The 26,114-nt window shown below is 41.6% G+C and overlaps 110 pseudogenes; all 110 read right to left on the reverse strand.

Moving 5' to 3' along the window:
• Positions 1-63: 63 nt before the first annotated feature.
• LOC142680200 (5S ribosomal RNA) lies at positions 64-182 on the reverse strand (annotated as a pseudogene).
• Positions 183-249: 67 nt separating this feature from the next.
• LOC142680376 (5S ribosomal RNA) lies at positions 250-368 on the reverse strand (annotated as a pseudogene).
• A 68-nt stretch (positions 369-436) lies between these two features.
• LOC142680330 (5S ribosomal RNA) lies at positions 437-553 on the reverse strand (annotated as a pseudogene).
• Positions 554-621: 68 nt separating this feature from the next.
• LOC142680162 (5S ribosomal RNA) lies at positions 622-740 on the reverse strand (annotated as a pseudogene).
• A 253-nt stretch (positions 741-993) lies between these two features.
• On the reverse strand, positions 994-1,112 carry LOC142681284 (5S ribosomal RNA; annotated as a pseudogene).
• A 253-nt stretch (positions 1,113-1,365) lies between these two features.
• LOC142681131 (5S ribosomal RNA) lies at positions 1,366-1,484 on the reverse strand (annotated as a pseudogene).
• Positions 1,485-1,551: 67 nt separating this feature from the next.
• LOC142681398 (5S ribosomal RNA) lies at positions 1,552-1,670 on the reverse strand (annotated as a pseudogene).
• A 67-nt stretch (positions 1,671-1,737) lies between these two features.
• On the reverse strand, positions 1,738-1,856 carry LOC142681399 (5S ribosomal RNA; annotated as a pseudogene).
• Positions 1,857-1,923: 67 nt separating this feature from the next.
• On the reverse strand, positions 1,924-2,042 carry LOC142680142 (5S ribosomal RNA; annotated as a pseudogene).
• Positions 2,043-2,295: 253 nt separating this feature from the next.
• Positions 2,296-2,414, reverse strand: LOC142680163 (5S ribosomal RNA; annotated as a pseudogene).
• A 67-nt stretch (positions 2,415-2,481) lies between these two features.
• LOC142681211 (5S ribosomal RNA) lies at positions 2,482-2,600 on the reverse strand (annotated as a pseudogene).
• Positions 2,601-2,664: 64 nt separating this feature from the next.
• LOC142681142 (5S ribosomal RNA) lies at positions 2,665-2,783 on the reverse strand (annotated as a pseudogene).
• A 67-nt stretch (positions 2,784-2,850) lies between these two features.
• On the reverse strand, positions 2,851-2,969 carry LOC142681122 (5S ribosomal RNA; annotated as a pseudogene).
• A 67-nt stretch (positions 2,970-3,036) lies between these two features.
• Positions 3,037-3,155, reverse strand: LOC142681168 (5S ribosomal RNA; annotated as a pseudogene).
• Positions 3,156-3,222: 67 nt separating this feature from the next.
• Positions 3,223-3,341, reverse strand: LOC142681397 (5S ribosomal RNA; annotated as a pseudogene).
• A 67-nt stretch (positions 3,342-3,408) lies between these two features.
• On the reverse strand, positions 3,409-3,527 carry LOC142680135 (5S ribosomal RNA; annotated as a pseudogene).
• A 67-nt stretch (positions 3,528-3,594) lies between these two features.
• LOC142681117 (5S ribosomal RNA) lies at positions 3,595-3,713 on the reverse strand (annotated as a pseudogene).
• Positions 3,714-3,780: 67 nt separating this feature from the next.
• LOC142681375 (5S ribosomal RNA) lies at positions 3,781-3,899 on the reverse strand (annotated as a pseudogene).
• Positions 3,900-3,966: 67 nt separating this feature from the next.
• On the reverse strand, positions 3,967-4,085 carry LOC142680060 (5S ribosomal RNA; annotated as a pseudogene).
• A 67-nt stretch (positions 4,086-4,152) lies between these two features.
• On the reverse strand, positions 4,153-4,271 carry LOC142680183 (5S ribosomal RNA; annotated as a pseudogene).
• Positions 4,272-4,338: 67 nt separating this feature from the next.
• LOC142681052 (5S ribosomal RNA) lies at positions 4,339-4,457 on the reverse strand (annotated as a pseudogene).
• Positions 4,458-4,710: 253 nt separating this feature from the next.
• LOC142680362 (5S ribosomal RNA) lies at positions 4,711-4,829 on the reverse strand (annotated as a pseudogene).
• A 253-nt stretch (positions 4,830-5,082) lies between these two features.
• Positions 5,083-5,201, reverse strand: LOC142681108 (5S ribosomal RNA; annotated as a pseudogene).
• A 67-nt stretch (positions 5,202-5,268) lies between these two features.
• Positions 5,269-5,387, reverse strand: LOC142680235 (5S ribosomal RNA; annotated as a pseudogene).
• A 67-nt stretch (positions 5,388-5,454) lies between these two features.
• On the reverse strand, positions 5,455-5,573 carry LOC142680061 (5S ribosomal RNA; annotated as a pseudogene).
• A 67-nt stretch (positions 5,574-5,640) lies between these two features.
• LOC142680184 (5S ribosomal RNA) lies at positions 5,641-5,759 on the reverse strand (annotated as a pseudogene).
• Positions 5,760-5,826: 67 nt separating this feature from the next.
• On the reverse strand, positions 5,827-5,945 carry LOC142680333 (5S ribosomal RNA; annotated as a pseudogene).
• A 67-nt stretch (positions 5,946-6,012) lies between these two features.
• On the reverse strand, positions 6,013-6,131 carry LOC142680291 (5S ribosomal RNA; annotated as a pseudogene).
• A 253-nt stretch (positions 6,132-6,384) lies between these two features.
• On the reverse strand, positions 6,385-6,503 carry LOC142681300 (5S ribosomal RNA; annotated as a pseudogene).
• Positions 6,504-6,755: 252 nt separating this feature from the next.
• Positions 6,756-6,874, reverse strand: LOC142680143 (5S ribosomal RNA; annotated as a pseudogene).
• A 67-nt stretch (positions 6,875-6,941) lies between these two features.
• LOC142680378 (5S ribosomal RNA) lies at positions 6,942-7,060 on the reverse strand (annotated as a pseudogene).
• A 67-nt stretch (positions 7,061-7,127) lies between these two features.
• LOC142681405 (5S ribosomal RNA) lies at positions 7,128-7,246 on the reverse strand (annotated as a pseudogene).
• A 67-nt stretch (positions 7,247-7,313) lies between these two features.
• On the reverse strand, positions 7,314-7,432 carry LOC142680379 (5S ribosomal RNA; annotated as a pseudogene).
• Positions 7,433-7,499: 67 nt separating this feature from the next.
• Positions 7,500-7,618, reverse strand: LOC142680222 (5S ribosomal RNA; annotated as a pseudogene).
• Positions 7,619-7,871: 253 nt separating this feature from the next.
• On the reverse strand, positions 7,872-7,990 carry LOC142680380 (5S ribosomal RNA; annotated as a pseudogene).
• A 253-nt stretch (positions 7,991-8,243) lies between these two features.
• Positions 8,244-8,362, reverse strand: LOC142681244 (5S ribosomal RNA; annotated as a pseudogene).
• Positions 8,363-8,615: 253 nt separating this feature from the next.
• Positions 8,616-8,734, reverse strand: LOC142681139 (5S ribosomal RNA; annotated as a pseudogene).
• Positions 8,735-9,170: 436 nt separating this feature from the next.
• Positions 9,171-9,289, reverse strand: LOC142681182 (5S ribosomal RNA; annotated as a pseudogene).
• Positions 9,290-9,542: 253 nt separating this feature from the next.
• LOC142680293 (5S ribosomal RNA) lies at positions 9,543-9,661 on the reverse strand (annotated as a pseudogene).
• Positions 9,662-9,728: 67 nt separating this feature from the next.
• On the reverse strand, positions 9,729-9,847 carry LOC142681266 (5S ribosomal RNA; annotated as a pseudogene).
• A 67-nt stretch (positions 9,848-9,914) lies between these two features.
• LOC142680084 (5S ribosomal RNA) lies at positions 9,915-10,033 on the reverse strand (annotated as a pseudogene).
• A 67-nt stretch (positions 10,034-10,100) lies between these two features.
• Positions 10,101-10,219, reverse strand: LOC142681196 (5S ribosomal RNA; annotated as a pseudogene).
• A 67-nt stretch (positions 10,220-10,286) lies between these two features.
• On the reverse strand, positions 10,287-10,405 carry LOC142681263 (5S ribosomal RNA; annotated as a pseudogene).
• A 67-nt stretch (positions 10,406-10,472) lies between these two features.
• On the reverse strand, positions 10,473-10,591 carry LOC142681254 (5S ribosomal RNA; annotated as a pseudogene).
• A 67-nt stretch (positions 10,592-10,658) lies between these two features.
• LOC142681454 (5S ribosomal RNA) lies at positions 10,659-10,777 on the reverse strand (annotated as a pseudogene).
• A 67-nt stretch (positions 10,778-10,844) lies between these two features.
• On the reverse strand, positions 10,845-10,963 carry LOC142680174 (5S ribosomal RNA; annotated as a pseudogene).
• Positions 10,964-11,402: 439 nt separating this feature from the next.
• Positions 11,403-11,521, reverse strand: LOC142681028 (5S ribosomal RNA; annotated as a pseudogene).
• Positions 11,522-11,588: 67 nt separating this feature from the next.
• LOC142681256 (5S ribosomal RNA) lies at positions 11,589-11,707 on the reverse strand (annotated as a pseudogene).
• A 253-nt stretch (positions 11,708-11,960) lies between these two features.
• Positions 11,961-12,079, reverse strand: LOC142681140 (5S ribosomal RNA; annotated as a pseudogene).
• A 67-nt stretch (positions 12,080-12,146) lies between these two features.
• On the reverse strand, positions 12,147-12,265 carry LOC142681228 (5S ribosomal RNA; annotated as a pseudogene).
• A 67-nt stretch (positions 12,266-12,332) lies between these two features.
• LOC142681053 (5S ribosomal RNA) lies at positions 12,333-12,451 on the reverse strand (annotated as a pseudogene).
• A 67-nt stretch (positions 12,452-12,518) lies between these two features.
• On the reverse strand, positions 12,519-12,637 carry LOC142680283 (5S ribosomal RNA; annotated as a pseudogene).
• A 67-nt stretch (positions 12,638-12,704) lies between these two features.
• LOC142681313 (5S ribosomal RNA) lies at positions 12,705-12,823 on the reverse strand (annotated as a pseudogene).
• A 67-nt stretch (positions 12,824-12,890) lies between these two features.
• LOC142680381 (5S ribosomal RNA) lies at positions 12,891-13,009 on the reverse strand (annotated as a pseudogene).
• A 67-nt stretch (positions 13,010-13,076) lies between these two features.
• LOC142681325 (5S ribosomal RNA) lies at positions 13,077-13,195 on the reverse strand (annotated as a pseudogene).
• Positions 13,196-13,262: 67 nt separating this feature from the next.
• On the reverse strand, positions 13,263-13,381 carry LOC142681221 (5S ribosomal RNA; annotated as a pseudogene).
• Positions 13,382-13,448: 67 nt separating this feature from the next.
• LOC142681141 (5S ribosomal RNA) lies at positions 13,449-13,567 on the reverse strand (annotated as a pseudogene).
• A 67-nt stretch (positions 13,568-13,634) lies between these two features.
• On the reverse strand, positions 13,635-13,753 carry LOC142680227 (5S ribosomal RNA; annotated as a pseudogene).
• A 67-nt stretch (positions 13,754-13,820) lies between these two features.
• Positions 13,821-13,939, reverse strand: LOC142680109 (5S ribosomal RNA; annotated as a pseudogene).
• A 67-nt stretch (positions 13,940-14,006) lies between these two features.
• Positions 14,007-14,125, reverse strand: LOC142681450 (5S ribosomal RNA; annotated as a pseudogene).
• A 250-nt stretch (positions 14,126-14,375) lies between these two features.
• Positions 14,376-14,494, reverse strand: LOC142680382 (5S ribosomal RNA; annotated as a pseudogene).
• A 253-nt stretch (positions 14,495-14,747) lies between these two features.
• On the reverse strand, positions 14,748-14,866 carry LOC142680294 (5S ribosomal RNA; annotated as a pseudogene).
• Positions 14,867-14,933: 67 nt separating this feature from the next.
• LOC142681402 (5S ribosomal RNA) lies at positions 14,934-15,052 on the reverse strand (annotated as a pseudogene).
• A 67-nt stretch (positions 15,053-15,119) lies between these two features.
• Positions 15,120-15,238, reverse strand: LOC142680358 (5S ribosomal RNA; annotated as a pseudogene).
• A 67-nt stretch (positions 15,239-15,305) lies between these two features.
• Positions 15,306-15,424, reverse strand: LOC142680383 (5S ribosomal RNA; annotated as a pseudogene).
• Positions 15,425-15,491: 67 nt separating this feature from the next.
• Positions 15,492-15,610, reverse strand: LOC142681365 (5S ribosomal RNA; annotated as a pseudogene).
• Positions 15,611-15,677: 67 nt separating this feature from the next.
• LOC142680384 (5S ribosomal RNA) lies at positions 15,678-15,796 on the reverse strand (annotated as a pseudogene).
• A 253-nt stretch (positions 15,797-16,049) lies between these two features.
• On the reverse strand, positions 16,050-16,168 carry LOC142681054 (5S ribosomal RNA; annotated as a pseudogene).
• Positions 16,169-16,421: 253 nt separating this feature from the next.
• Positions 16,422-16,540, reverse strand: LOC142681320 (5S ribosomal RNA; annotated as a pseudogene).
• A 67-nt stretch (positions 16,541-16,607) lies between these two features.
• Positions 16,608-16,726, reverse strand: LOC142681055 (5S ribosomal RNA; annotated as a pseudogene).
• Positions 16,727-16,793: 67 nt separating this feature from the next.
• Positions 16,794-16,912, reverse strand: LOC142681145 (5S ribosomal RNA; annotated as a pseudogene).
• A 67-nt stretch (positions 16,913-16,979) lies between these two features.
• On the reverse strand, positions 16,980-17,098 carry LOC142680195 (5S ribosomal RNA; annotated as a pseudogene).
• Positions 17,099-17,165: 67 nt separating this feature from the next.
• LOC142681321 (5S ribosomal RNA) lies at positions 17,166-17,284 on the reverse strand (annotated as a pseudogene).
• Positions 17,285-17,351: 67 nt separating this feature from the next.
• LOC142681462 (5S ribosomal RNA) lies at positions 17,352-17,470 on the reverse strand (annotated as a pseudogene).
• Positions 17,471-17,544: 74 nt separating this feature from the next.
• LOC142680867 (5S ribosomal RNA) lies at positions 17,545-17,663 on the reverse strand (annotated as a pseudogene).
• A 67-nt stretch (positions 17,664-17,730) lies between these two features.
• Positions 17,731-17,849, reverse strand: LOC142681255 (5S ribosomal RNA; annotated as a pseudogene).
• A 67-nt stretch (positions 17,850-17,916) lies between these two features.
• Positions 17,917-18,035, reverse strand: LOC142680782 (5S ribosomal RNA; annotated as a pseudogene).
• A 67-nt stretch (positions 18,036-18,102) lies between these two features.
• LOC142680116 (5S ribosomal RNA) lies at positions 18,103-18,221 on the reverse strand (annotated as a pseudogene).
• A 67-nt stretch (positions 18,222-18,288) lies between these two features.
• On the reverse strand, positions 18,289-18,407 carry LOC142681250 (5S ribosomal RNA; annotated as a pseudogene).
• Positions 18,408-18,474: 67 nt separating this feature from the next.
• On the reverse strand, positions 18,475-18,593 carry LOC142681181 (5S ribosomal RNA; annotated as a pseudogene).
• A 253-nt stretch (positions 18,594-18,846) lies between these two features.
• LOC142681446 (5S ribosomal RNA) lies at positions 18,847-18,965 on the reverse strand (annotated as a pseudogene).
• A 67-nt stretch (positions 18,966-19,032) lies between these two features.
• LOC142681200 (5S ribosomal RNA) lies at positions 19,033-19,151 on the reverse strand (annotated as a pseudogene).
• Positions 19,152-19,218: 67 nt separating this feature from the next.
• Positions 19,219-19,337, reverse strand: LOC142680189 (5S ribosomal RNA; annotated as a pseudogene).
• Positions 19,338-19,404: 67 nt separating this feature from the next.
• On the reverse strand, positions 19,405-19,523 carry LOC142681152 (5S ribosomal RNA; annotated as a pseudogene).
• Positions 19,524-19,590: 67 nt separating this feature from the next.
• LOC142681179 (5S ribosomal RNA) lies at positions 19,591-19,709 on the reverse strand (annotated as a pseudogene).
• Positions 19,710-19,962: 253 nt separating this feature from the next.
• Positions 19,963-20,081, reverse strand: LOC142681056 (5S ribosomal RNA; annotated as a pseudogene).
• A 67-nt stretch (positions 20,082-20,148) lies between these two features.
• LOC142680335 (5S ribosomal RNA) lies at positions 20,149-20,267 on the reverse strand (annotated as a pseudogene).
• A 253-nt stretch (positions 20,268-20,520) lies between these two features.
• On the reverse strand, positions 20,521-20,639 carry LOC142681135 (5S ribosomal RNA; annotated as a pseudogene).
• A 67-nt stretch (positions 20,640-20,706) lies between these two features.
• Positions 20,707-20,825, reverse strand: LOC142680181 (5S ribosomal RNA; annotated as a pseudogene).
• A 67-nt stretch (positions 20,826-20,892) lies between these two features.
• On the reverse strand, positions 20,893-21,011 carry LOC142680073 (5S ribosomal RNA; annotated as a pseudogene).
• Positions 21,012-21,264: 253 nt separating this feature from the next.
• LOC142680305 (5S ribosomal RNA) lies at positions 21,265-21,383 on the reverse strand (annotated as a pseudogene).
• Positions 21,384-21,450: 67 nt separating this feature from the next.
• Positions 21,451-21,569, reverse strand: LOC142680208 (5S ribosomal RNA; annotated as a pseudogene).
• Positions 21,570-21,636: 67 nt separating this feature from the next.
• Positions 21,637-21,755, reverse strand: LOC142680209 (5S ribosomal RNA; annotated as a pseudogene).
• Positions 21,756-21,822: 67 nt separating this feature from the next.
• LOC142681372 (5S ribosomal RNA) lies at positions 21,823-21,941 on the reverse strand (annotated as a pseudogene).
• A 67-nt stretch (positions 21,942-22,008) lies between these two features.
• Positions 22,009-22,127, reverse strand: LOC142681447 (5S ribosomal RNA; annotated as a pseudogene).
• A 253-nt stretch (positions 22,128-22,380) lies between these two features.
• On the reverse strand, positions 22,381-22,499 carry LOC142681057 (5S ribosomal RNA; annotated as a pseudogene).
• Positions 22,500-22,752: 253 nt separating this feature from the next.
• On the reverse strand, positions 22,753-22,871 carry LOC142681137 (5S ribosomal RNA; annotated as a pseudogene).
• Positions 22,872-22,938: 67 nt separating this feature from the next.
• On the reverse strand, positions 22,939-23,057 carry LOC142680182 (5S ribosomal RNA; annotated as a pseudogene).
• Positions 23,058-23,124: 67 nt separating this feature from the next.
• On the reverse strand, positions 23,125-23,243 carry LOC142680074 (5S ribosomal RNA; annotated as a pseudogene).
• A 253-nt stretch (positions 23,244-23,496) lies between these two features.
• LOC142680168 (5S ribosomal RNA) lies at positions 23,497-23,615 on the reverse strand (annotated as a pseudogene).
• Positions 23,616-23,682: 67 nt separating this feature from the next.
• On the reverse strand, positions 23,683-23,801 carry LOC142680247 (5S ribosomal RNA; annotated as a pseudogene).
• A 67-nt stretch (positions 23,802-23,868) lies between these two features.
• Positions 23,869-23,987, reverse strand: LOC142680211 (5S ribosomal RNA; annotated as a pseudogene).
• Positions 23,988-24,054: 67 nt separating this feature from the next.
• LOC142681373 (5S ribosomal RNA) lies at positions 24,055-24,173 on the reverse strand (annotated as a pseudogene).
• Positions 24,174-24,240: 67 nt separating this feature from the next.
• On the reverse strand, positions 24,241-24,359 carry LOC142681448 (5S ribosomal RNA; annotated as a pseudogene).
• Positions 24,360-24,612: 253 nt separating this feature from the next.
• On the reverse strand, positions 24,613-24,731 carry LOC142681058 (5S ribosomal RNA; annotated as a pseudogene).
• A 67-nt stretch (positions 24,732-24,798) lies between these two features.
• Positions 24,799-24,917, reverse strand: LOC142680269 (5S ribosomal RNA; annotated as a pseudogene).
• A 253-nt stretch (positions 24,918-25,170) lies between these two features.
• LOC142681374 (5S ribosomal RNA) lies at positions 25,171-25,289 on the reverse strand (annotated as a pseudogene).
• Positions 25,290-25,356: 67 nt separating this feature from the next.
• Positions 25,357-25,475, reverse strand: LOC142681449 (5S ribosomal RNA; annotated as a pseudogene).
• A 253-nt stretch (positions 25,476-25,728) lies between these two features.
• On the reverse strand, positions 25,729-25,847 carry LOC142681060 (5S ribosomal RNA; annotated as a pseudogene).
• Positions 25,848-25,914: 67 nt separating this feature from the next.
• On the reverse strand, positions 25,915-26,033 carry LOC142680270 (5S ribosomal RNA; annotated as a pseudogene).
• Positions 26,034-26,114: the final 81 nt, after the last annotated feature.

Consider the following 26,114-nt stretch of genomic DNA (forward strand, 5'->3'; position numbering starts at 1 on the left):
AATGCTTTAATCCATAGTCCTATTTAATCTATTGTGAAACAAAATCTAAACGACATAATAAAAAGTCAACCGCACAACGGATTCCCAGACAGTCTCCCACACTGGTACTAGCGAGGCCTTAAGCTGTGTAACTTCTGCAATCTGACGAGAGCAGGCACATTCAGCTTAGAATGGCCATTGACATTAAATGCTTTAATCCATAGTCCTTTTTAATCGATTGTGAAACAAAATCTAAACGACATTATAAAAAGTCAACCGCACCACGGATTCCCAGACAGTCTCCCACACTGGTACTAGCGAGGCCTTAAGCTGTGTAACTTCTGCGATCTGACGAGAGCAGGCACATTCAGCTTAGAATGGCCATTGACATTAAATGCTTTAATCCATAGTCCTTTTTAATCGATTGTGAAACAAAATCTAAACGACATAATAAAAAGTCAACCGCACCCCGGATTCCCAGACAGTCTCCCACACTGGTACTAGCGAGGCCTTAAGCTGTGTAACTTCTGCGATCTGACGAGAGCAGGGACATTCAGCTTAGAATGGCAATTGACATTAAACGCTTCAATCCATAGTCCTTTTTAATCGATTGTGAAACAAAATCTAAACAACATAATAAAAATTCAACCGCACCACGGATTCCCAGACAGTCTCCCACACTGGTACTAGCGAGGCCTTAAGCTGTGTAACTTCTGCGATCTGACGAGGGCAGGCACATTCAGCTTAGAATGGCCATTGACGTTAAATGCTTTAATCCATAGTCCTATTTAATCTATTGTGAAACAATATCTAAACGACATAATAAAAAGTCAACCGCACCACGGATTCCCAGACAGTCTCCCACACTGGTACTAGCGAGGCGTTAAGCTGTGCAACTTCTGCGATCTAACGAGAGCAGGCACAATCAGCTTAGAATGGCCATTGACATTAAATGCTTTAATCCATAGTCCTTTTTAATCGATTGTGAAACAAAATCTAAACGACATAATAAAAAGTCAACCGCACCACGGATTCCCAGACAGTCTCCCACACTGGTACTAGCGAGGCCTTAAGCTGTGTAACTTCTGCGATCTGACGAGGGCAGGCACATTCAGCTTAGAATGGCCATTGACGTTAAATGCTTTAATCCATAGTCCTATTTAATCTATTGTGAAACAATATCTAAACGACATAATAAAAAGTCAACCGCACCACGGATTCCCAGACAGTCTCCCACACTGGTACTAGCGAGGAGTTAAGCTGTGCAACTTCTGCGATCTAACGAGAGCAGGCACAATCAGCTTAGAATGGCCATTGACCTTAAATGCTTTAATCCATAGTCCTTTTTAATCGATTGTGAAACAAAATCTAAACGACATAATAAAAAGACAACCGCACCACGGATTCCCAGACAGTCTCCCACACTGGTACTAGCGAGGCCTTAAGCTGTGTAACTTCTGCGATCTGACGAGAGCAGGCACATTCAGCTTAGAATGGCCATTGACATTAAAAGCCTTAATCCATAGTCCTATTTAATCTATTGTGAAACAAAATCTAAACAACATAATAAAAAGTCAACCGCACCACGGATTCCCAGACAGTCTCCCACACTGGTACTAGCGAGGACTTAAGCTGTGTAACTTCTGCGATCTGACGAGAGCAGGGACATTCAGCTTAGAATGGCCATTGACATTAAATGCTTTAATCCATAGTCCTTTTTAATCGATTGTGAAACAAAATCTAAACGACATAATAAAAAGTCAACCGCACCACGGATTCCCAGACAGTCTCCCACACTGGTACTAGCGAGGACTTAAGCTGTGTAACTTCTGCGATCTGACGAGAGCAGGGACATTCAGCTTAGAATGGCCATTGACATTAAATGCTTTAATCCATAGTCCTTTTTAATCGATTGTGAAACAAAATCTAAACGACACAATAAAAAGTCAACCGCACCACGGATTCCCAGACAGTCTCCCACACTGGTACTAGCGAGGCGTTAAGCTGTGTAACTTCTGCGATCTAACGAGAGCAGGCACATTCAGCTTAGAATGGCCATTGACATTTAATGCTTTAATCCATAGTCCTTTTTAATCGATTGTGAAACAAAATCTAAACGACATAATAAAAAGTCAACCGCACCCCGGATTCCCAGACAGTCTCCCACACTGGTACTAGCGAGGCCTTAAGCTGTGTAACTTCTGCGATTTGACGAGAGCAGGGATATTCAGCTTAGAATGGCAATTGACATTAAACGCTTTAATCCATAGTCCTTTTTAATCGATTGTGAAACAAAATCTAAACGACATAATAAAAATTCAACCGCACCACGGATTCCCAGACAGTCTCCCACGCTGGTACTAGCGAGGCCTTAAGCTGTGTAACTTCTGCGATCTGACGAGGGCAGGCACATTCAGCTTAGAATGGCCATTGACATTAAATGCTTTAATCCATAGTCATTTTTAATCGATTGTGAAACAAAATCTAAACGACATAATAAAAAGTCAACCGCACCACGGATTCCCAGACAGTCTCCCACACTTGTACTAGCGAGGCCTTAAGCTGTGTAACTTCTGCGATCTGACGAGAGCAGGCACATTCAGCTTAGAATGGCCATTGACATTAAAAGCCTTAATCCATAGTCCTATTTAATCTATTGTGAAACAAAATCTAAACATAATAAAAAGTCAACCACACCACGGATTCCCAGACAGTCTCCCACACTGGTACTAGCGAGGCCTTAAGCTGTGTAACTTCTGCGATCTGACGAGAGCAGGAACATTCAGCTTAGAATGGCCATTGACATTAAATGCTTTAATCCATAGTCCTTTTTAATCGATTGTGAAACAAAATCTAAACGACATAATAAAAATTCAACAGCACCACGGATTCCCAGACAGTCTCCCACACTGGTACTAGCGAGGCCTTAAGCTGTGTAACTTCTGCGTTCTGACGAGAGCAGGCACATTCAGCTTAGAATGGCCATTGACGTTAAGTGCTTTAATCCATAGTCCTATTTAATCTGTTGTGAAACAAAATCTAAACGACATAATAAAAAGTCAACCGCACCACGGATTCCCAGACCGTCTCCCACACTGGTACTAGCGAGGCCTTAAGCTGTGTAACTTCTGCGATCTGACGAGAGCAGGCACATTCAGCTTAGAATGGCCATTGACATTAAATGCTTTAATCCATAGTCCTTTTTAATCGATTGTGAAACAAAATCTAAACGACATAATAAAAATTCAACCGCACCACGGATTCCCAGACAGTCTCCCACACTGGTACTAGCGAGGCCTTAAGCTGAGTAACTTCTGCGATCTGACGAGAGCAGGCACATTCAGCTTAGAATGGCCATTGACGTTAAATGTTTTAATCCATAGTCCTATTTAATCTATTGTGAAACAAAATCTAAACGACATTATAAAAAGTCAACCGCACTACGGATTCCCAGACAGTCTCCCACACTGGTACTAGCGAGGCCTTAAGCTGTGTAACTTCTGCGATCTGACGAGAGCAGGGACATTCAGCCTAGAATGGCCATTGACATTAAATGCTTTAATCCATAGTCCTATTTAATCTATTGTGAAACAAAATCTAAACGACATAATAAAAAGTCAACCGCACCACGGATTCCCAGACAGTCTCCCACACTGGTACTAGCGAGGCCTTAAGCTGTGTAACTTCTGCGATCTGACGAGAGCAGGCACATTCAGCTTAGAATAGCCATTGACATTAAAAGCCTTAATCCATAGTCCTATTTAATCTATTGTGAAACAAAATCTAAACAACATAATAAAAAGCCAACCGCACCACGGATTCCCAGACAGTCTCCCACACTGGTACTAGCGAGGCCTTAAGCTGTGTAACTTCTGAGATCTGACGAGAGCAGGCACATTCAGCTTAGAATGGCCATTGACATTAAATGCTTTAATCCATAGTCCTTTTTAATCGATTGTGAAACAAAATCTAAACGACATAATAAAAAGTCAACCGCACCACGGATTCCCAGACAGTCTCCCACACTGGTACTAGCGAGGCGTTAAGCTGTGTAACTTCTGCGATCTGACGAGAGCAGGCACATTCAGCTTAGAATGGCCATTGACGTTAAATGCTTTAATCCATAGTCCTATTTAATCTATTGTGAAACATAATCTAAACGACATAATAAAAAGTCAACCGCACCACGGATTCCCAGACAGTCTCCCACACTGGTACTAGCGAGGCCGTAAGCTGTGTAACTTCTGAGATCTGACGAGAGCAGGCACATTCAGCTTAGAATGGCCATTGACATTAAATGCTTTAATCCATAGTCCTTTTTAATCGATTGTGAAACAAAATCTAAACGACATAATAAAAAGTCAACCGCACCACGGATTCCCAGACAGTCTCCCACACTGGTACTAGCGAGGCCTTAAGCTGTGTAACTTCTGCGATCTGACGAGAGCAGGGACATTCAGCTTAGAATGGCCATTGACATTAAATGCTTTAATCCATAGTCCTTTTTAATCGATTGTGAAACAAAATCGAAACGACATAATAAAAATTCAACCGCTCCACGGATTCCCAGACAGTCTCCCACACTGGTACTAGCGAGGCCTTAAGCTGTGCAACTTCTGCAATCTGACGAGAGCAGGATCATTCAGCTTAGAATGGCCATTGACGTTAAATGCTTTAATCCATAGTCCTATTTAATCTATTGTGAAACAAAATCTAAACAACATAATAAAAAGTCAACCGCACCACGGATTCCCAGACAGTCTCCCACACTCTTACTAGCAAGGCCTTAAGCTGTGTAACTTCTGCGATCTGACGAGAGCAGGGACATTCAGCTTAGAATGGCCATTGACATTAAAGGCTTTAATCCATAGTCCTTTTTAATCGATTGTGAAACAAAATCGAAACGACATAATAAAAATTCAACCGCACCACGGATTCCAAGACAGTCTCGCACACTGGTAATAGTGAGGCCTTAAGCTGTGTAACTTCTGCGATCTGACGAGAGCAGGCACATTCAGCTTAGAATGGCCATTGACATTAAAAGCCTTCATCCATAGTCCTATTTAATCTATTGTGAAACAAAATCTAAACAACATAATAAAAAGTCAACCGCACCACGGATTCCCAGACAGTCTCCCACACTGGTACTAGCGAGGCCTTAAGCTATGTAACTTCTGCGTTCTGACGAGAGCAGGCACATTCAGCTTAGAATGGCCATTGACGTTAAATGCTTTAATCCATAGTCCTATTTAATCTATTGTGAAACAAAATCTAAACGACATAATAAAAAGTCAACCACACCACGGATTCCCAGACAGTCTCCCACACTGGTACTAGCGAGGCCTTAAGCTGTGTAACTTCTGCGATCTGACGAGAATAGGCACATTCAGCTTAGAATGGCCATTGACATTAAATGCTTTAATCCATAGTCCTTTTTAATCGATTGTGAAACAAAATCTAAACGACATAATAAAAAGTCAACCGCACCACGGATTCCCAGACAGTCTCCCACACTGGTACTAGCGAGGCGTTAAGCTGTGTAACTTCTGCGATCTGACGAGAGCAGGCACATTCAGCTTAGAATGGCCATTGACGTTAAATGCTTTAATCCATAGTCCTATTTAATCTATTGTGAAACATAATCTAAACGACATAATAAAAAGTCAACCGCACCACGGATTCCCAGACAGTCTCCCACACTGGTACTAGCGAGGCCGTAAGCTGTGTAACTTCTGAGATCTGACGAGAGCAGGCACATTCAGCTTAGAATGGCCATTGACATTAAATGCTTTAATCCATAGTCCTTTTTAATCGATTGTGAAACAAAATCTAAACGACATAATAAAAATTCAACCGCACCACGGATTCCCAGACAGTCTCCCACACTGGTACTAGCGAGGCGTTAAGCTGTGTAACTTCTGCGATCTAACGAGAGCAGGCACATTCAGCTTAGAATGGCCATTGACATTAAAAGCCTTAATCCATAGTCCTATTTAATCTATTGTGAAACAAAATCTAAACAACATAATAAAAAGTCAACCGCACCACGGATTCCCAGACAGTCTCCCACACTGGTACTAGCGAGGCCTTAAGCTGTGTAACTTCTTCGATCTGTTGAGAGCAGGGACATTCAGCTTAGAATGGCCATTGACATTAAATGCTTTAATCCATAGTCCTGTTTAATCGATTGTTAAAGAAAATCTAAACGACATAATAAAAATTCAAGCGCACCACGGATTCCCAGACAGTCTCCCACACTGGTACTAGCGAGGCCTTAAGCTGTGTAACTTCTGCGATCTGACGAGAGCAGGCACATTCAGCTTAGAATGGCCATTGACATTAAATGCTTTAATCCATAGTCCTTTTTAATCGATTGTGAAACAAAATCTAAACGACATAATAAAAACTCAACCGCACCACGGATTCCCAGACAGTCTCCCACACTGGTACTAGCGAGGCCTTAAGCTGTGTAACTTCTGCGATCTGACGAGAGCAGGCACATTCAGCTTAGAATGGCCATTGACGTTAAATGCTTTAATCCATAGTCCTTTTTAATCGATTGTGAAACAAAATCTAAACGACATAATAAAAAGTCAACCACACCATGGATTCCCAGACAGTCTCCCACACTGGTACTAGTGAGGCCTTAAGCTGTGTAACTTCTGCGATCTGACGAGAGCAGCACATTCAGCTTAGAATGGCCATTGACGTTAACTGCTTTAATCCATAGTCCTATTTAATCTATTGTGAAACAAAATCTAAACGACATAATAAAAAGTCAACCGCACCACGGATTCCCAGACAGTCTCCCACACTGGTACTAGCGAGGCGTTAAGCTGTGTAACTTCTGCGATCTAACGAGAGCAGGCACATTCAGCTTAGAATGGCCATTGACGTTAAATGCTTTAATCCATAGTCCTATTTAATCTATTGTGAAACAAAATCTAAACGACATAATAAAAAGTCAACCGCACCACGGATTCCCAGACAGTCTCCCACACTGGTACTAGCGAGGCCTTAAGCTGTGTAACTTCTGCGATCTGACGAGAGCAGGCACATTCAGCTTAGAATGGCCATTGACATTAAATGCGTTAATCCATAGTCCTTTTTAATCAATTGTGAAACAAAATCTAAACGACATAATAAAAAGTCAACCGCACCACGGATTCACAGACAGTCTCCCACACTGGTACTAGCGAGGCCTTAAACTGTGTAACTTCTGCGATCTGACGAGAGCAGGCACATTCAGCTTAGAATGGCCATTGACATTAAATGCTTTAATCCATAGTCCTTTTTAATCGATTGTGAAACAAAATCTAAACGACATAATAAAAAGTCAACCGCACCACGGATTCCCAGACAGTCTCCCACACTGGTACTAGCGAGGCCTTAAGCTGTGTAACTTCTGCGATCTGACGAGAGCAGGCACATTCAGCTTAGAATGGCCATTGACATTAAATGCTTTAATCCATAGTCCTTTTTAATCGATTGTGAAACAAAATCTAAACGACATAGTAAAAAGTCAACCGCACCACAGATTCCCAGACACTCTCCCACACTGGTACTAGCGAGGCCTTAAGCTGTGTAACTTCTGCGATCTGACGAGAGCAGGGACATTCAGCTTAGAATGGCCATTGACATTAAATGCTTTAATCCATAGTCCTTTTTAATCGATTGTGAAACAAAATCTAAACGACATAATAAAAATTCAACCGCAACACAGATTCCCAGACAGTCTCCCACACTGGTACTAGCGAGGCCTTAAGCTGTGTAACTTCTGCGTTCTGACGAGAGCAGGCACAATCAGCTTAGAATGGCCATTGACGTTAAATGCTTTAATCCATAGTCCTATTTAATCTATTGTGAAACAAAATCTAAACGACATAATAAAAAGTCAACCGCACCACGGATTCCCAGACAGTCTCCCACACTGGTACTAGCGAGGCCTTAAGCTGTGTAACTTCTGCGATCTGACGAGAGCAGGCACATTCAGCTTAGAATGGCCATTGACATTATAAGCCTTAATCCATAGTCCTATTTATTCTATTGTGAAACAAAATCTAAACAACATAATAAAAATTCAACCGCACCACGGATACCCAGACAGTCTCCCACACTGGTACTAGCGAGGCCTTAAGCTGTGTAACTTCTGCGATCTGACGAGAGCAGGGACATTCAGCTTAGAATGGCCATTGACATTAAATGCTTTAATCCATAGTCCTTTTTAATCGATTGTGAAACAAAATCTAAACGACATAATAAAAATTCAACCGCACCACGGATTCCCAGACAGTCTCCCACACTGGTACTAGCGAGGCCTTAAGCTGTGTAACTTCTGCGTTCTGACGAGAGCAGGCACATTCAGCTTAGAATGGCCATTGAAGTTAAATGCTTTAATCCATAGTCCTATTTAATCTATTGTGAAACAAAATCTAAACGACATAATAAAAAGTCAACCGCACCACGGATTCACAGACAGTCTCCAACACTGGTACTAGCGAGGCCTTAAGCTGTGTAACTTCTGCAATCTGACGAGAGGAGGCACATTCAGCTTAGAATGGCCATTGACATTAAATGCTTTAATCCATAGTCCTTTTTAATCGATTGTGAAACAAAATCTAAACGACATAATAAAAAGTCAACCGCACCACGGATTCCCAGACAGTCTCCCACACTGGTACTAGCGAGGCCTTAAGCTGTGTAACTTCTGCGATCTGACGAGAGCAGGGACATTCAGCTAAGAATGGCCATTGACATTAAATGCTTTAATCCATAGTCCTTTTTAATCGATTGTGAAACAAAATCTAAACAATATAATAAAAAGTACACCGCACCACAGATTCCCAGACAGTCTCCCACACTGGTACTAGCGAGGCCTTAAGCTGTGTAACTTCTGCGATCTGACGAGAGCAGGAGCATTCAGCTTAGAATAGCCATTGACATTAAATGCTTTAATCCATAGTCCTTTTTAATCGATTGTGAAACAAAATCTAAACACAATAAAAAGTCAACCTCACCAAGGATTCCAAGACAGTCTCCCACACTGGTACTAGCGAGGCCTTAAGCTGTGTAACTTCTGCGATCTGACGAGAGCAGGCACATTCAGCTTAGAATGGCCATTGACATTAAATGCTTTAATCCATAGTCCTTTTTAATCGATTGTGAAACAAAATCTAAACGACATAATAAAAAGTCAACCGCACCACAGATTCCCAGACAGTCTCCCACACTGGTACTAGCGAGGCCTTAAGCTGTGTAACTTCTGCGATCTGACGAGAGCAGGGACATTCAGCTTAGAATGGCCATTGACATTAAATGCTTTAATCCATAGTCCTTTTTAATCGATTGTAAAACAAAATCTAAACGACATAATAAAAATTCAACCGCAACACAGATTCCCAGACAGTCTCCCACACTGGTACTAGCGAGGCCTTAAGCTGTGTAACTTATGCGATCTGACGAGAGCAGGCACATTCAGCTTAGAATGGCCATTGACGTTAAATGCTTTAATCCATAGTCCTATTTAATCTATTGTGAAACAAAATCTAAACGACATAATAAAAAGTCAACCGCACCACGGATTCCCAGACAGTCTCCCACACTGGTACTAGCGAGGCGTTAAGCTGTGTAACTTCTGCGTTTTGACGAGAGCAGGCACATTCAGCTTAGAATGGCCATTGACGTTAAATGCTTTAATCCATAGTCCTATTTAATCGATTGTGAAACAAAATCTAAACGACATAATAAGAATTCAACCGCACCACGGATTCCCAGCCAGTCTCCCACACTGGTACTAGCGAGGCCTTAAGCTGTGTAACTTCTGCGTTCTGACGAGAGCAGGCACATTCAGCTTAGAATGGCCATTGACATTAAATGCTTTAATCCATAGTCCTTTTTAATCGATTGTGAAACAAAATCTAAACGACATAATAAAAAGTCAACCGCACCACGGATTCCCAGACAGTCTCCCACACTGGTACTAGCGAGGCATTAAGCTGTGTAACTTCTGCGATCTAACGAGAGCAGGCACATTCAGCTTAGAATGGCCATTGACTTTAAATGCTTTAATCCATAGTCCTTTTTAATCGATTGTGAAACAAAATCTAAACGACATAATAAAAAGTCAACCGCACCACGGATTCCCAGACAGTCTCCCACACTGGTACTAGCGAGGCCTTAAGCTGTGTAACTTCTGCGATCTGATGAGAGCAGGCACATTCAGCTTAGAATGGCCATTGACATTAAAAACCTTAGTCCATAGTCCTATTTAATCTATTGTGAAACAAAATCTAAACAACATAATAAAAAGTCAACCGCACCACGGATTCCCAGACAGTCTCCCACACTGGTACTAGCGAGGCCTTAAGCTGTGTAACTTCTGCAATCTGATGAGAGCAGGGATATTCAGCTTAGAATGGCCATTGACATTAAATGCTTTAATCCATAGTACTTTTTAATCGATTGTGAAACTAAATCTAAACGACATAATAAAAATTCAACCGCACCACGGATTCCCAGACAGTCTCCCACACTGGTACTAGCGAGGCCTTAAGCTGTGTAACTTCTGCGTTCTGACGAGAGCAGGCACAATCAGCTTAGAATGGCCATTGACGTTAAATGTTTTAATCCATAGTCCTATTTAATCTATTGTGAAACAAAATCTAAACGACATAATAAAAAGTCAACCGCACCACGGATTCCCAAACAGTCTCCCACACTGGTACTAGCGAGGCCTTAAGCTGTGTAACTTCTGCGATTTGACGAGAGCAGGCACATTCAGCTTAGAATGGCCATTGACATTATAAGCCTTAATCCATAGTCCTATTTATTCTATTGTGAAACAAAATCTAAACAACATAATAAAAATTCAACCGCACCACGGATTCCCAGACAGTCTTCCACACTGGTACTAGCGAGGCCTTAAGCTGTGTAACTTCTGCGATCTGACGAGAGCAGGGACATTCAGCTTAGAATGGCCATTGACATTAAATGCTTTAATCCATAGTCCTTTTTAATCGATTGTGAAACAAAATCTAAACGACATAATAAAAATTCAACCGCAACACAGATTCCCAGACAGTCTCCCACACTGGTACTAGCGAGGCGTTAAGCTGTGTAACTTCGGCGATCTAACAAGAGCAGGCACATTTAGCTTAGAATGGCCATTGACATTAAATGCTTTAATCCATAGTCCTTTTTAATCGATTGTGAAACAAAATCTAAACGACATAATAAAATGTCAACCGCACCACGGATTCACAGACAGTCTCCCACACTGGTACTAGCGAGGCCTTAAGCTGTGTAACTTCTGCGATCTGACGAGAGCAGGCACATTCAGCTTAGAATGGCCATTGACATTAAAAGCCTTAATCCATAGTCCTATTTAATCTATTGTGAAACAAAATCTAAACAACATAATAAAAAGTCAACCGCACCACGGATTCCCAGACAGTCTCCCACACTGGTACTAGCGAGGCCTTAAGCTGTGTAATTTCTGCGATCTGACGAGAGCAGGGACATTCAGCTTAGAATGGCCATTGACATTAAATGCTTTAATCCATAGTCCTTTTTAATCGATTGTGAAACAAAATCTAAACGACATAATAAAAATTCAACCGCACCACGGATTCCCAGACAGTCTCCCACACTGGTACTAGCGAGGCCTTAAGCTGTGTAACTTCTGCGTTCTGACGAGAGCAGGCACATTCAGCTTAGAATGGCCATTGAAGTTAAATGCTTTAATCCATAGTCCTATTTAATCTATTGTGAAACAAAATCTAAACGACATAATAAAAAGTCAACCGCACCACGGATTCACAGACAGTCTCCAACACTGGTACTAGCGAGGCCTTAAGCTGTGTAACTTCTGCAATCTGACGAGAGGAAGCACATTCAGCTTAGAATGGCCATTGACATTAAATGCTTTAATCCATAGTCCTTTTTAATCGATTGTGAAACAAAATCTAAACGACATAATAAAAAGTCAACCGCACCACGGATTCCCAGACAGTCTCCCACACTGGTACTAGCGAGGCCTTAAGCTGTGTAACTTCTGCGATCTGACGAGAGCAGGGACATTCAGCTAAGAATGGCCATTGACATTAAATGCTTTAATCCATAGTCCTTTTTAATCGATTGTGAAACAAAATCTAAACAATATAATAAAAAGTAAACGGCACCACAGATTCCCAGACAGTCTCCCACACTGGTACTAGCGAGGCCTTAAGCTGTGTAATTTCTGCGAACTGACGAGAGCAGGCACATTCAGCTTAGAATGGCCATTGACATTAAAAGCCTTAATCCATAGTCCTATTTAATCTATTGTGAAACAAAATCTAAACAACATAATAAAAAGTCAACCGCACCACGGATTCCCAGACAGTCTCCCACACTGGTACTAGCGAGGCCTTAAGCTGTGTAACTTCTGCGATCTGACGAGAGCAGGGACATTCAGCTTAGAATGGCCATTGACATTAAATGCTTTAATCCACAGTCCTTTTTAATCGATTGTGAAACAAAATCTAAACGACATAATAAAAATTCAACCGCACCACGGATTCCCAGACAGTCTCCCACACTGGTACTAGCGAGACCTTATGCTGTGTAACTTCTGCGTTCTGACGAGAGCAGGCACATTCAGCTTAGAATGGCCATTGACGTTAAATGCTTTAATCCATAGTCCTATTTAATCTATTGTGAAACAAAATCTAAACGACATAATAAAAAGTCAACTGCACCACGGATTCCCAGACAGTCTCCCACACTGGTACTAGCGAGGACTTAAGCTGTGTAACTTCTGCGATCTGACGAGAGCAGGCACATTCAGCTTAGAATGGCCATTGACATTAAATGCTTTAATCCATAGTCCTTTTTAATCGATTGTGAAACAAAATCTAAACGACATAATAAAAAGTCAACCGCACCACGGATTCCCAGACAGTCTCCCACACTGGTACTAGCGAGGCCTTAAGCTGTGTAACTTCTGCGATCTGACGAGAGCAGGCACATTCAGCTTAGAATGGCCATTGACATTAAATGCTTTAATCCATAGTCCTATTTAATCTATTGTGAAACAAAATCTAAACGACATAATAAAAAGTCAACCGCACCATGGATTCCCAGACAGTCTCCCACACTGGTACTAGCGAGGCCTTAAGCTGTGTAACTTCTGCGATCTGACGAGAGCAGGCACATTCAGCTTAGAATGGCCATTGACATTAAATGCTTTAATCCATAGTCCTTTTTAATCAATTGTGAAACAAAATCTAAACGACATAATAAAAAGTCAACCGCACCACGGATTCACAGACAGTCTCCCACACTGGTACTAGCGAGGCCTTAAGCTGTGTAACTTCTGCGATCTGACGAGAGCAGGCACATTCAGCTTAGAATGGCCATTGACATTAAATGCTTTAATCCATAGTCCTTTTTAATCGATTGTGAAACAAAATCTAAACGACATAATAAAAAGTCAACCGCACCACGGATTCCCAGACAGTCTCCCACACTGGTACTAGCGAGGCCTTAAGCTGTGTAACTTCTGCGATCTGACGAGAGCAGGGACATTCAGCTAAGAATGGCCATTGACATTAAATGCTTTAATCCATAGTCCTTTTTAATCGATTGTGAAACAAAATCTAAACAATATAATAAAAAGTAAACCGCACCACAGATTCCCAGACAGTCTCCCACACTGGTACTAGCGAGGCCTTAAGCTGTGTAACTTCTGCGATCTGATGAGAGCAGTGACATTCAGCTTAGAATGGCCATTGACATTAAATGCTTTAATCCATAGTCCTTTTTAATCGATTGTGAAACAAAATCTAAACGACATAATAAAAATTCAACCGCACCACGGATCCCCAGACAGTCTCCCACACTGGTACTAGCGAGGCCTTAAGCTGTGTAACTTCTGCGTTCTGACGAGAGCAGGCACATTCAGCTTAGAATGGCCATTGACGTTAAATGCTTTAATCCATAGTCCTATTTAATCTATTGTGAAACAAAATCTAAACGACATAATAAAAATGCAACCGCACCACGGATTCCCAGACAGTCTCCCACACTGGTACTAGCGAGGCCTTAAGCTGTGTAACTTCTGCGATCTGACGAGAGCAGGAGCATTCAGCTTAGAATAGCCATTGACATTAAATGCTTTAATCCATAGTCCTTTTTAATCGATTGTGAAACAAAATCTAAACATAATAAAAAGTCAACCTCACCAAGGATTCCAAGACAGTCTCCCACACTGGTACTAGCGAGGCCTTAAGCTGTGTAACTTCTGCGATCTGACGAGAGCAGGCACATTCAGCTTAGAATGGCCATTGACATTAAATGCTTTAATCCATAGTCCTTTTTAATCGATTGTGAAACAAAATCTAAACGACATAATAAAAAGTCAACCGCACCACGGATTCCCAGACAGTCTCCCACACTGGTACTAGCGAGGCCTTAAGCTGTGTAACTTCTGCGATCTGACGAGAGCAGGCACATTCAGCTTAGAATGGCCATTGACATTAAATGCTTTAATCCATAGTCCTTTTTAATCGATTGTGAAACAAAATCTAAACGACATAATAAAATTTCAACCGCAACACAGATTCCCAGACAGTCTCCCACACTGGTACTAGCGAGGCCTTAAGCTGTGTAACTTATGCGATCTGACGAGAGCAGGCACATTCAGCTTAGAATGGCCATTGACGTTAAATGCTTTAATCCATAGTCCTATTTAATCTATTGTGAAACAAAATCTAAACGACATAATAAAAAGTCAACCGCACCACGGATTCCCAGACAGTCTCCCACACTGGTACTAGCGAGGCGTTAAGCTGTGTAACTTCTGCGTTTTGACGAGAGCAGGCACATTCAGCTTAGAATGGCCATTGACGTTAAATGCTTTAATCCATAGTCCTATTTAATCGATTGTGAAACAAAATCTAAACGACATAATAAGAATTCAACCGCACCACGGATTCCCAGCCAGTCTCCCACACTGGTACTAGCGAGGCCTTAAGCTGTGTAACTTCTGCGATCTGACGAGAGCAGGCACATTCAGCTTAGAATGGCCATTGACATTAAATGCTTTAATCCATAGTCCTTTTTAATCGATTGTGAAACAAAATCTAAACGACATAATAAAAAGTCAACCGCACCACGGATTCCCAGACAGTCTCCCACACTGGTACTAGCGAGGGATTAAGCTGTGTAACTTCTGCGATCTAACGAGAGCAGGCACATTCAGCTTAGAATGGCCATTGACTTTAAATGCTTTAATCCATAGTCCTTTTTAATCGATTGTGAAACAAAATCTAAACGACATAATAAAAAGTCAACCGCACCACGGATTCCCAGACAGTCTCCCACACTGGTACTAGCGAGGCCTTAAGCTGTGTAACTTCTGCGATCTGACGAGAGCAGGCACATTCAGCTTAGAATGGCCATTGACATTAAAAGCCTTAGTCCATAGTCCTATTTAATCTATTGTGAAACAAAATCTAAACGACATAATAAAAATTCAACCGCACCACGGATTCCCAGACAGTCTCCCACATTGGTACTAGCGAGGCCTTAAGCTGTGTAACTTCTGCGTTCTGACGAGAGCAGGCACAATCAGCTTAGAATGGCCATTGACGTTAAATGCTTTAATCCATAGTCCTATTTAATCTATTGTGAAACAAAATCTAAACGACATAATAAAAAGTCAACCGCACCACGGATTCCCAGACAGTCTCCCACACTGGTACTAGCGAGGCCTTAAGCTGTGTAACTTCTGCGATCTGACGAGAGCAGGCACATTCAGCTTAGAATGGCCATTGACATTATAAGCCTTAATCCATAGTCCTATTTATTCTATTGTGAAACAAAATCTAAACAACATAATAAAAATTCAACCGCACCACGGATTCCCAGACAGTCTCCCACACTGGTACTAGCGAGGCCTTAAGCTGTGTAACTTCTGCGATCTGCCTAGAGCAGGGACATTCAGCTTAGAATGGCCATTGACATTAAATGCTTTAATCCATAGTCCTTTTTAATCGATTGTGAAACAAAATCTAAACGACATAATAAAAAGTCAACCGCACCACGGATTCCCAGACAGTCTCCCACACTGGTACTAGCGAGGCCTTAAGCTGTGTAACTTCTGCGATCTGACGAGAGCAGGGACATTCAGCTTAGAATGGCCATTGACATTAAATGCTTTAATCCATAGTCCTTTTTAATCGATTGTGAAACAAAATCTAAACGACATAATAAAAATTCAACCGCAACACAGATTCCCAGACAGTCTCCCACACTGGTACTAGCGAGGCGTTAAGCTGTGTAACTTCTGCGATCTAACGAGAGCAGGCACATTTAGCTTAGAATGGCCATTGACATTAAATGCTTTAATCCATAGTCCTTTTTAATCGATTGTGAAACAAAATCTAAACGACATAATAAAATGTCAACCGCACCACGGATTCACAGACAGTCTCCCACACTGGTACTAGCGAGGCCTTAAGCTGTGTAACTTCTGCGATCTGACGAGAGCAGGCACATTCAGCTTAGAATGGCCATTGACATTAAAAGCCTTAATCCATAGTCCTATTTAATCTATTGTGAAACAAAATCTAAACAACATAATAAAAAGTCAACCGCACCACGGATTCCCAGACAGTCTCCCACACTGGTACTAGCGAGGCCTTAAGCTGTGTAACTTCTGCGATCTGACGAGAGCAGGGACATTCAGCTTAGAATGGCCATTGACATTAAATGCTTTAATCCATAGTCCTTTTTAATCGATTGTGAAACAAAATCTAAACGACATAATAAAAATTCAACCGCACCACGGATTCCCAGACAGTCTCCCACACTGGTACTAGCGAGGCCTTAAGCTGTGTAACTTCTGCGTTCTGACGAGAGCAGGCACATTCAGCTTAGAATGGCCATTGACGTTAAATGCTTTAATCCATAGTCCTATTCAATTGATTGTGAAACAAAATCTAAACGACATAATAAAAAGTCAACCGCACCACGGATTCCCAGACAGTCTCCCACACTGGTACTAGCGAGGCATTAAGCTGTGTAACTTCTGCGATCTAACGAGAGCAGGCACATTCAGCTTAGAATAGCCATTGACTTTAAATGCTTTAATCCATAGTCCTTTTTAATCGATTGTGAAACAAAATCTAAACGACATAATTAAAAGTCAACTGCACCACGGATTCCCAGACAGTCTCCCACACTGGTACTAGCGAGGCCTTAAGCTGTGTAACTCCTGCGATCTAACGAGAGCAGGCACATTCAGCTTAGAATGGCCATTGACTTTAAATGCTTTAATCCATAGTCCTTTTTAATCGATTGTGAAACAAAATCTAAACGACATAATAAAAAGTCAACCGCACCACGGATTCCCAGTCAGTCTCCCACACTGGTACTAGCGAGGCCTTAAGCTGTGTAACTTATGCGATCTGACGAGAGCAGGCACATTCAGCTTAGAATGGCCATTGACATTAAAAGCCTTAGTCCATAGTCCATAGTCCTATTTAATCTATTGTGAAACAAAATCTAAACAACATAATAAAAAGTCAACCGCACCACGGATTCCCAGACAGTCTCCCACACTGGTACTAGCGAGGCCTTAAGCTGTGTAACTTCTGCGATCTGATGAGAGCAGGGATATTCAGCTTAGAATGGCCATTGACATTAAATGCTTTAATCCATAGTACTTTTTAATCGATTGTGAAACAAAATCTAAACGACATAATAGAAATTCAACCGCACCACGGATTCCCAGACAGTCTCCCACACTGGTACTAGCGAGGCCTTAAGCTGTGTAACTTCTGCGTTCTGACGAGAGCAGGCACAATCAGCTTAGAATGGCCATTGACGTTAAATGCTTTAATCCATAGTCCTATTTAATCTATTGTGAAACAAAATCTAAACGACATAATAAAAAGTCAACTGCACCACGGATTCCCAGACAGTCTCCCACACTGGTACTAGCGAGGCCTTAAGCTGTGTAACTTCTGCGATCTGACGAGAGCAGGCACATTCAGCTTAGAATGGCCATTGACGTTAAATGCTTTAATCCATAGTCCTATTTAATCTATTGTGAAACAAAATCTAAACGACATAATAAAAATTCAACCGCACCACGGATTCCCAGACAGTCTCCCACACTGGTACTAGCGAGGCCTTAAGCTGTGTAACTTCTGCGATCTGACGAGAGCAGGGACATTCAGCTTAGAATTGCCATTGACATTAAAAGCCTTAATCCATAGTCCTATTTAATCTATTGTGAAACAAAATCTAAACAACATAATAAAAAGTCAACCGCACCACGGATTCCCAGACAGTCTCCCACACTGGTACAAGCGAGGCCTTAAGCTGTGTAACTTCTGCGATCTGACGAGAGCAGGGACATTCAGCTTAGAATGGCCATTGACATTAAATGCTTTAATCCATAGTCCTTTTTAATCGATTGTGAAACAAAATCTAAACGACATAATAAAAAGTCAACCGCACCACGGATTCCCAGACAGTCTCCCACACTGGTACTAGCGAGGCCTTAAACTGTGTAACTTCTGCGATCTAACGAGAGCAGGCACATTCAGCTTAGAATGGCCATTGACATTAAAAGCTTTAATCCATAGTCCTTTTTAATCGATTGTGAAACAAAATCTAAACGACATAATAAAAAGTCAACCTCACCACGGATTCCCAGACAGTCTCCCACACTGGTACTAGCGAGGTCTTAAGCTGTGTAACTTCTGCGATCTGACGAGAGAAGGGACATTCAGCTTAGAATGGCCATTGACATTAAATGCTTTAATCCATAGTCCTTTTTAATCGATTGTGAAACAAAATCTAAACAACATAATAAAAAGTCAACCGCACCACGGATTCCCAGACAGTCTCATACACTGGTACTAGCGAGGCCTTAAGCTGTGTAACTTCTGCGATCTAACGAGAGCAGGCACATTCAGCTTAGAATGGCCATTGACATTAAATGCTTTAATCCATAGTCCTTTTTAATCGATTGTGAAACAAAATCTAAACGACATAATAAAAAGTCAACCGCACCACGGATTCCCAGACAGTCTCCCACACTGGTACTAGCGAGGCCTTAAGCTGTGTAACTTCTGCGATCTGACGAGTGCAGGCACATTCAGCTTAGAATGGCCATTGACGTTAAATGCTTTAATCCATAGTCCTATTTAATCTATTGTGAAACAAAATCTAAACGACATAATAAAAAGTCAACCGCACCACGGATTCCCAGACAGTCTCCCACATTGGTACTAGCGAGGCGTTAAGCTGTGTAATTTCTGCGATCTAACGAGAGCAGGAACATTCAGCTTAGAATGGCCATTGACATTAAATGCTTTAATCCATAGTCCTTTTTAATCGATTGTGAAACAAAATCTAAACGACATAATAAAAAGTCAACCGCACCACGGATTCACAGACAGTCTCCCACACTGGTACTAGCGAGGCCTTAAGCTGTGTAACTTCTGCGATCTGACGAGAGCAGGCACATTCAGCTTAGAATGGCAATTGACATTAAATGCTTTAATCCATAGTCCTTTTTAATCGATTGTGAAACAAAATCTAAACGACATAATAAAAAGTCAACCGCACCACGGATTCCCAGACAGTCTCCCACAATGGTACTAGTGAGGCCTTAAGCTGTGTAACTTCTGCGATCTGACGAGAGCAGGGACATTCAGCTTAGAATGGCCATTGACATTAAATGCTTTAATCCATAGTCCTTTTTAATCGATTGTGAAACAAAATCTAAACGACATAATAAAAAGTCAACCTCACCACGGATTCCCAGACAGTCTCTCACACTGGTACTAGCAAGGCCTTAAGCTGTGTAACTTCTGCAATCTAACGAGAGCAGGCACATTCAGATTAGAATGGCCATTGACATTAAAAGCCTTAATCCATAGTCCTATTTAATCTATTGTGAAACAAAATCTAAACAACATAATAAAAAGTCAACCGCACCACGGATTCCCAGACAGTCTCCCACACTGGTACTAGCGAGGCCTTAAGCTGTGTAACTTCTGCGATCTGACGAGAGCAGGGACATTCAGCTTAGAATGGCCATTGACATTAAATGCATTAATCCATAGTCCTTTTTAATCGATTGTGAAACAAAATCTAAACGACATAATAAAAATTCAACCGCACCACGGATTCCCAGACAGTCTCCCACACTGGTACTAGCGAGGCCTTAAGCTGTGTAACTTCTGCGATCTGACAAGAGCAGACACATTCAGCTTAGAATGGCCATTGACGTTAAATGCTTTAATCCATAGTCCTATTTAATCTATTGTGAAACAAAATCTAAACGACATAATAAAATGTCAACCGCACCACGGATTCCCAGACAGTCTCCCACACTGGTACTAGCGAGGCCTTAAGCTGTGTAACTCCTGCAATCTGACGAGAGCAGCCACATTCAGCTTAGAATGGCCATTGACATTAAAAGCCTTAATCCATAGTCCTATTTAATCTATTGTGAAACAAAATCTAAACAACATAATAAAAAGTCAACCACACCACGGATTCCCAGACAGTCTCCCACACTGGTACTAGCGAGGCCTTAAGCTGTGTAACTTCTGCGATCTGACGAGAGCAGGCACATTCAGCTTAGAATGGCCATTGACATTAAATGCTTTAATCCATAGTCCTTTTTAATCGATTGTGAAACAAAATCTAAACGACATAATAAAAAGTCAACCGCACCACGGATTCCCAGACAGTCTCCCACACTGGTACTAGCGAGGCCTTAAGCTGTGTAACTTCTGCGATCTGACGAGAGCAGGCACATTTAGCTTAGAATGCCCATTGACATTAAAAGCCTTAATCCATAGTCCTATTTAATCTATTGTGAAACAAAATCTAAACAACATAATAAAAAGTCAACCGCACCACGGATTCCCAGACAGTCTCCCACACTGGTACTAGCGAGGCCTTAAGCTGTGTAAGTACTGCGATCTGACGAGAGCAGGGACATTCAGCTTAGAATGGCCATTGACATTAAATGCTTTAATCCAAAGTCCTTTTTAATCGATTGTGAAACAAAATCTAAACGACATAATAAAAATTCAACCACATCACGGATTCCCAGACAGTCTCCCACACTGGTACTAGCGAGGCCTTAAGCTGTGTAACTTCTGCGTTCTGACGAGAGCAGTCACATTCAGCTTAGAATGGCCATTGACGTTAAATGCTTTAATCCATAGTCCTATTTAATCTATTGTGAAACAAAATCTAAACGACATAATAAGAAGTCAACCGCACCACGGATCCCCAGACAGTCTCCCACACTGGTACTAGCGAGGCCTTAAGCTGTGTAACTTCTGCGATCTGACGAGAGCAGGCACATTCAGCTTAGAACGGCCATTGGCATTAAATGCTTTAATCCATAGTTCTTTTTAATCGATTGTGAAACAAAATCTAAACGACATAATAAAAAGTCAACCGCACCATGGATTCCCAGACAGTCTCCCACACTGGTACTAGCGAGGCCTTAAGCTGTGTAACTTCTGCGATCTGAAGAGAGCAGGCACATTCTGCTTAGAATGGCAATTGACGTTAAAAGCCTTAATCCATAGTCCTATTTAATCTATTGTGAAACAAAATCTAAACGACATAATAAAATGTCAACCGCACCACGGATTCCCAGACAGTCTCCCACACTGGTACTAGCGAGGTATTAAGCTGTGTAACTTCTGCGATCTAACGAGAGCAGGCACATTCAGCTTAAAATGGCCATTGACATTAAATGCTTTAATCCATAGTCCTTTTTAATCGATTGTGAAACAAAATCTAAACGACATAATAAAAAGTCAACCGCACCACAGATTCCCAGACAGTCTCCCACACTGGTACTAGCGAGGCCTTAAGCTGTGTAACTTCAGCGATCTGACGAGAGCAGGCACATTCAGCTTAGAATGGCCATTGACATTAAAAGCCTTAATCCATAGTCCTATTTAATCTATTGTGAAACAAAATCGAAACAACATAATAAAAAGTCAACCGCACCACGGATTCCCAGACAGTCTCCCACACTGGTACTAGCGAGGCCTTAAGCTGTGTAACTTCTGGGATCTGACGAGAGCAGGGACATTCAGCTTAGAATGGCCATTGACATGAAATGCTTTAATCCATAGTCCTTTTTAATCGATTGTGAAACAAAATCTAAACGACATAATAAAATTTCAACCGCACCACGGATTCCCAGACAGTCTCCCACACTGGTACTAGCGAGGCCTTAAGCTGTGTAACTTCTGCGTTCTGACGAGAGCAGGCACATTCAGTTTATAATGGCCATTAACATTAAATTCTTTAATCCATAGTCCTTTTTAATCGATTGTGAAACAAAATCTAAACGACATAATAAAAAGTCAACCGCACCACGGATTCCCAGACAGTCTCCCACACTGGTACTAGCGAGGCCTTAAGCTGTGTAACTTCTGCGATCTGACGAGAGCAGGGACATTCAGCTTAGAATGGCCATTGACATTAAATGATTTAATCCATAGTCCTTTTTAATCGATTGTGAAACAAAATCTAAACGACATAATAAAAATTCAACCGCACCACGGATTCCCAGACAGTCTCCCACACTCGTACTAGCGAGGCCTTAAGCTGTGTAACTTCTGCAATCTGACGAGAGCAGCCACATTCAGCTTAGAATGGCCATTGACATTAAAAGCCTTAATCCATAGTCCTATTTAATCTATTGTGAAACAAAATCTAAACAACATAATAAAAAGTCAACCACACCACGGATTCCCAGACAGTCTCCCACACTGGTACTAGCGAGGCCTTAAGCTGTGTAACTTCTGCGATCTGACGAGAGCAGGCACATTCAGCTTAGAATGGCCATTGACATTAAATGCTTTAATCCATAGTCCTTTTTAATCGATTGTGAAACAAAATCTAAACGACATAATAAAAAGTCAACCGCACCACGGATTCCCAGACAGTCTCCCACACTGGTACTAGCGAGGCCTTAAGCTGTGTAACTTCTGCGATCTGACGAGAGCAGGCACATTTAGCTTAGAATGCCCATTGACATTAAAAGCCTTAATCCATAGTCCTATTTAATCTATTGTGAAACAAAATCTAAACAACATAATAAAAAGTCAACCGCACCACGGATTCCCAGACAGTCTCCCACACTGGTACTAGCGAGGCCTTAAGCTGTGTAAGTACTGCGATCTGACGAGAGCAGGGACATTCAGCTTAGAATGGCCATTGACATTAAACGCTTTAATCCAAAGTCCTTTTTAATCGATTGTGAAACAAAATCTAAACGACATAATAAAAATTCAACCACATCACGGATTCCCAGACAGTCTCCCACACTGGTACTAGCGAGGCCTTAAGCTGTGTAACTTCTGCGTTCTGACGAGAGCAGTCACATTCAGCTTAGAATGGCCATTGACGTTAAATGCTTTAATCCATAGTCCTATTTAATCTATTGTGAAACAAAATCTAAACGACATAATAAGAAGTCAACCGCACCACGGATCCCCAGACAGTCTCCCACACTGGTACTAGCGAGGCCTTAAGCTGTGTAACTTCTGCGATCTGACGAGAGCAGGCACATTCAGCTTAGAACGGCCATTGACATTAAATGCTTTAATCCATAGTTCTTTTTAATCGATTGTGAAACAAAATCTAAACGACATAATAAAAAGTCAACCGCACCATGGATTCCCAGACAGTCTCCCACACTGGTACTAGCGAGGCCTTAAGCTGTGTAACTTCTGCGATCTGAAGAGAGCAGGCACATTCTGCTTAGAATGGCCATTGACGTTAAAAGCCTTAATCCATAGTCCTATTTAATCTATTGTGAAACAAAATCTAAACGACATAATAAAATGTCAACCGCACCACGGATTCCCAGACAGTCTCCCACACTGGTACTAGCGAGGTATTAAGCTGTGTAACTTCTGCGATCTAACGAGAGCAGGCACATTCAGCTTAAAATGGCCATTGACATTAAATGCTTTAATCCATAGTCCTTTTTAATCGATTGTGAAACAAAATCTAAACGACATAATAAAAAGTCAACCGCACCACAGATTCCCAGACAGTCTCCCACACTGGTACTAGCGAGGCCTTAAGCTGTGTAACTTCAGCGATCTGACGAGAGCAGGCACATTCAGCTTAGAATGGCCATTGACATTAAAAGCCTTAATCCATAGTCCTATTTAATCTATTGTGAAACAAAATCGAAACAACATAATAAAAAGTCAACCGCACCACGGATTCCCAGACAGTCTCCCACACTGGTACTAGCGAGGCCTTAAGCTGTGTAACTTCTGGGATCTGACGAGAGCAGGGACATTCAGCTTAGAATGGCCATTGACATGAAATGCTTTAATCCATAGTCCTTTTTAATCGATTGTGAAACAAAATCTAAACGACATAATAAAATTTCAACCGCACCACGGATTCCCAGACAGTCTCCCACACTGGTACTAGCGAGGCCTTAAGCTGTGTAACTTCTGCGTTCTGACGAGAGCAGGCACATTCAGTTTATAATGGCCATTAACATTAAATTCTTTAATCCATAGTCCTTTTTAATCGATTGTGAAACAAAATCTAAACGACATAATAAAAAGTCAACCGCACCACGGATTCCCAGACAGTCTCCCACACTGGTACTAGCGAGGCCTTAAGCTGTGTAACTTCTGCGATCTGACGAGAGCAGGGACATTCAGCTTAGAATGGCCATTGACATTAAATGATTTAATCCATAGTCCTTTTTAATCGATTGTGAAACAAAATCTAAACGACATAATAAAAATTCAACCGCACCACGGATTCCCAGACAGTCTCCCACACTCGTACTAGCGAGGCCTTAACCTGTGTAACTTCTGCGATCTGACGAGAGCAGGCACATTCAGCTTAGAATGGCCATTGACATTAAATGCTTTAATCCATAGTCCTATTTAATCTATTGTGAAACAAAATCTAAACGACATAATAAAAAGTCAACCGCACCACGGATTCCCAGACAGTCTCCCACACTGGTACTAGCGAGGCGTTAAGCTGTGTAACTTCTGCGATCTAACGAGAGCAGGCACATTTAGCTTAGAATGGCCATTCACATTAAATGCTTTAATCCATAGTCCTTTTTAATCGATTGTGAAACAAAATCTAAACGACATAATAAAAAGTCAACCGCACCACAGATTCCCAGACAGTCTCCCACACTGGTACTAGCGAGGCCTTAAGCTGTGTAACTTCAGCGATCTGACGAGAGCAGGCACATTCAGCTTAGAATGGCCATTGACATTAAAAGCCTTAATCCATAGTCCTATTTAATCTATTGTGAAACAAAATCGAAACAACATAATAAAAAGTCAACCGCACCACGGATTCCCAGACAGTCTCCCACACTGGTACTAGCGAGGCCTTAAGCTGTGTAACTTCTGGGATCTGACGAGAGCAGGGACATTCAGCTTAGAATGGCCATTGACATGAAATGCTTTAATCCATAGTCCTTTTTAATCGATTGTGAAACAAAATCTAAACGACATAATAAAATTTCAACCGCACCACGGATTCCCAGACAGACTCCCACACTGGTACTAGCGAGGCCTTAAGCTGTGTAACTTCTGCATTCTGACGAGAGCAGGCACATTCAGTTTATAATGGCCATTAACATTAAATTCTTTAATCCATAGTCCTTTTTAATCGATTGTGAAACAAAATCTAAACGACATAATAAAAAGTCAACCGCACCACGGATTCCCAGACAGTCTCCCACACTGGTACTAGCGAGGCCTTAAGCTGTGTAACTTCTGCGATCTGACGAGAGCAGGGACATTCAGCTTAGAATGGCCATTGACATTAAATGATTTAATCCATAGTCCTTTTTAATCGATTGTGAAACAAAATCTAAACGACATAATAAAAATTCAACCGCACCACGGATTCCCAGACAGTCTCCCACACTCGTACTAGCGAGGCCTTAACCTGTGTAACTTCTGCGATCTGACGAGAGCAGGCACATTCAGCTTAGAATGGCCATTGACATTAAATGCTTTAATCCATAGTCCTATTTAATCTATTGTGAAACAAAATCTAAACGACATAATAAAAAGTCAACCGCACCA

This window comes from Rhinoderma darwinii (assembly GCF_050947455.1).
Source record: "Rhinoderma darwinii isolate aRhiDar2 chromosome 2 unlocalized genomic scaffold, aRhiDar2.hap1 SUPER_2_unloc_56, whole genome shotgun sequence".
Taxonomy (NCBI): Eukaryota; Metazoa; Chordata; class Amphibia; order Anura; family Rhinodermatidae; genus Rhinoderma; species Rhinoderma darwinii.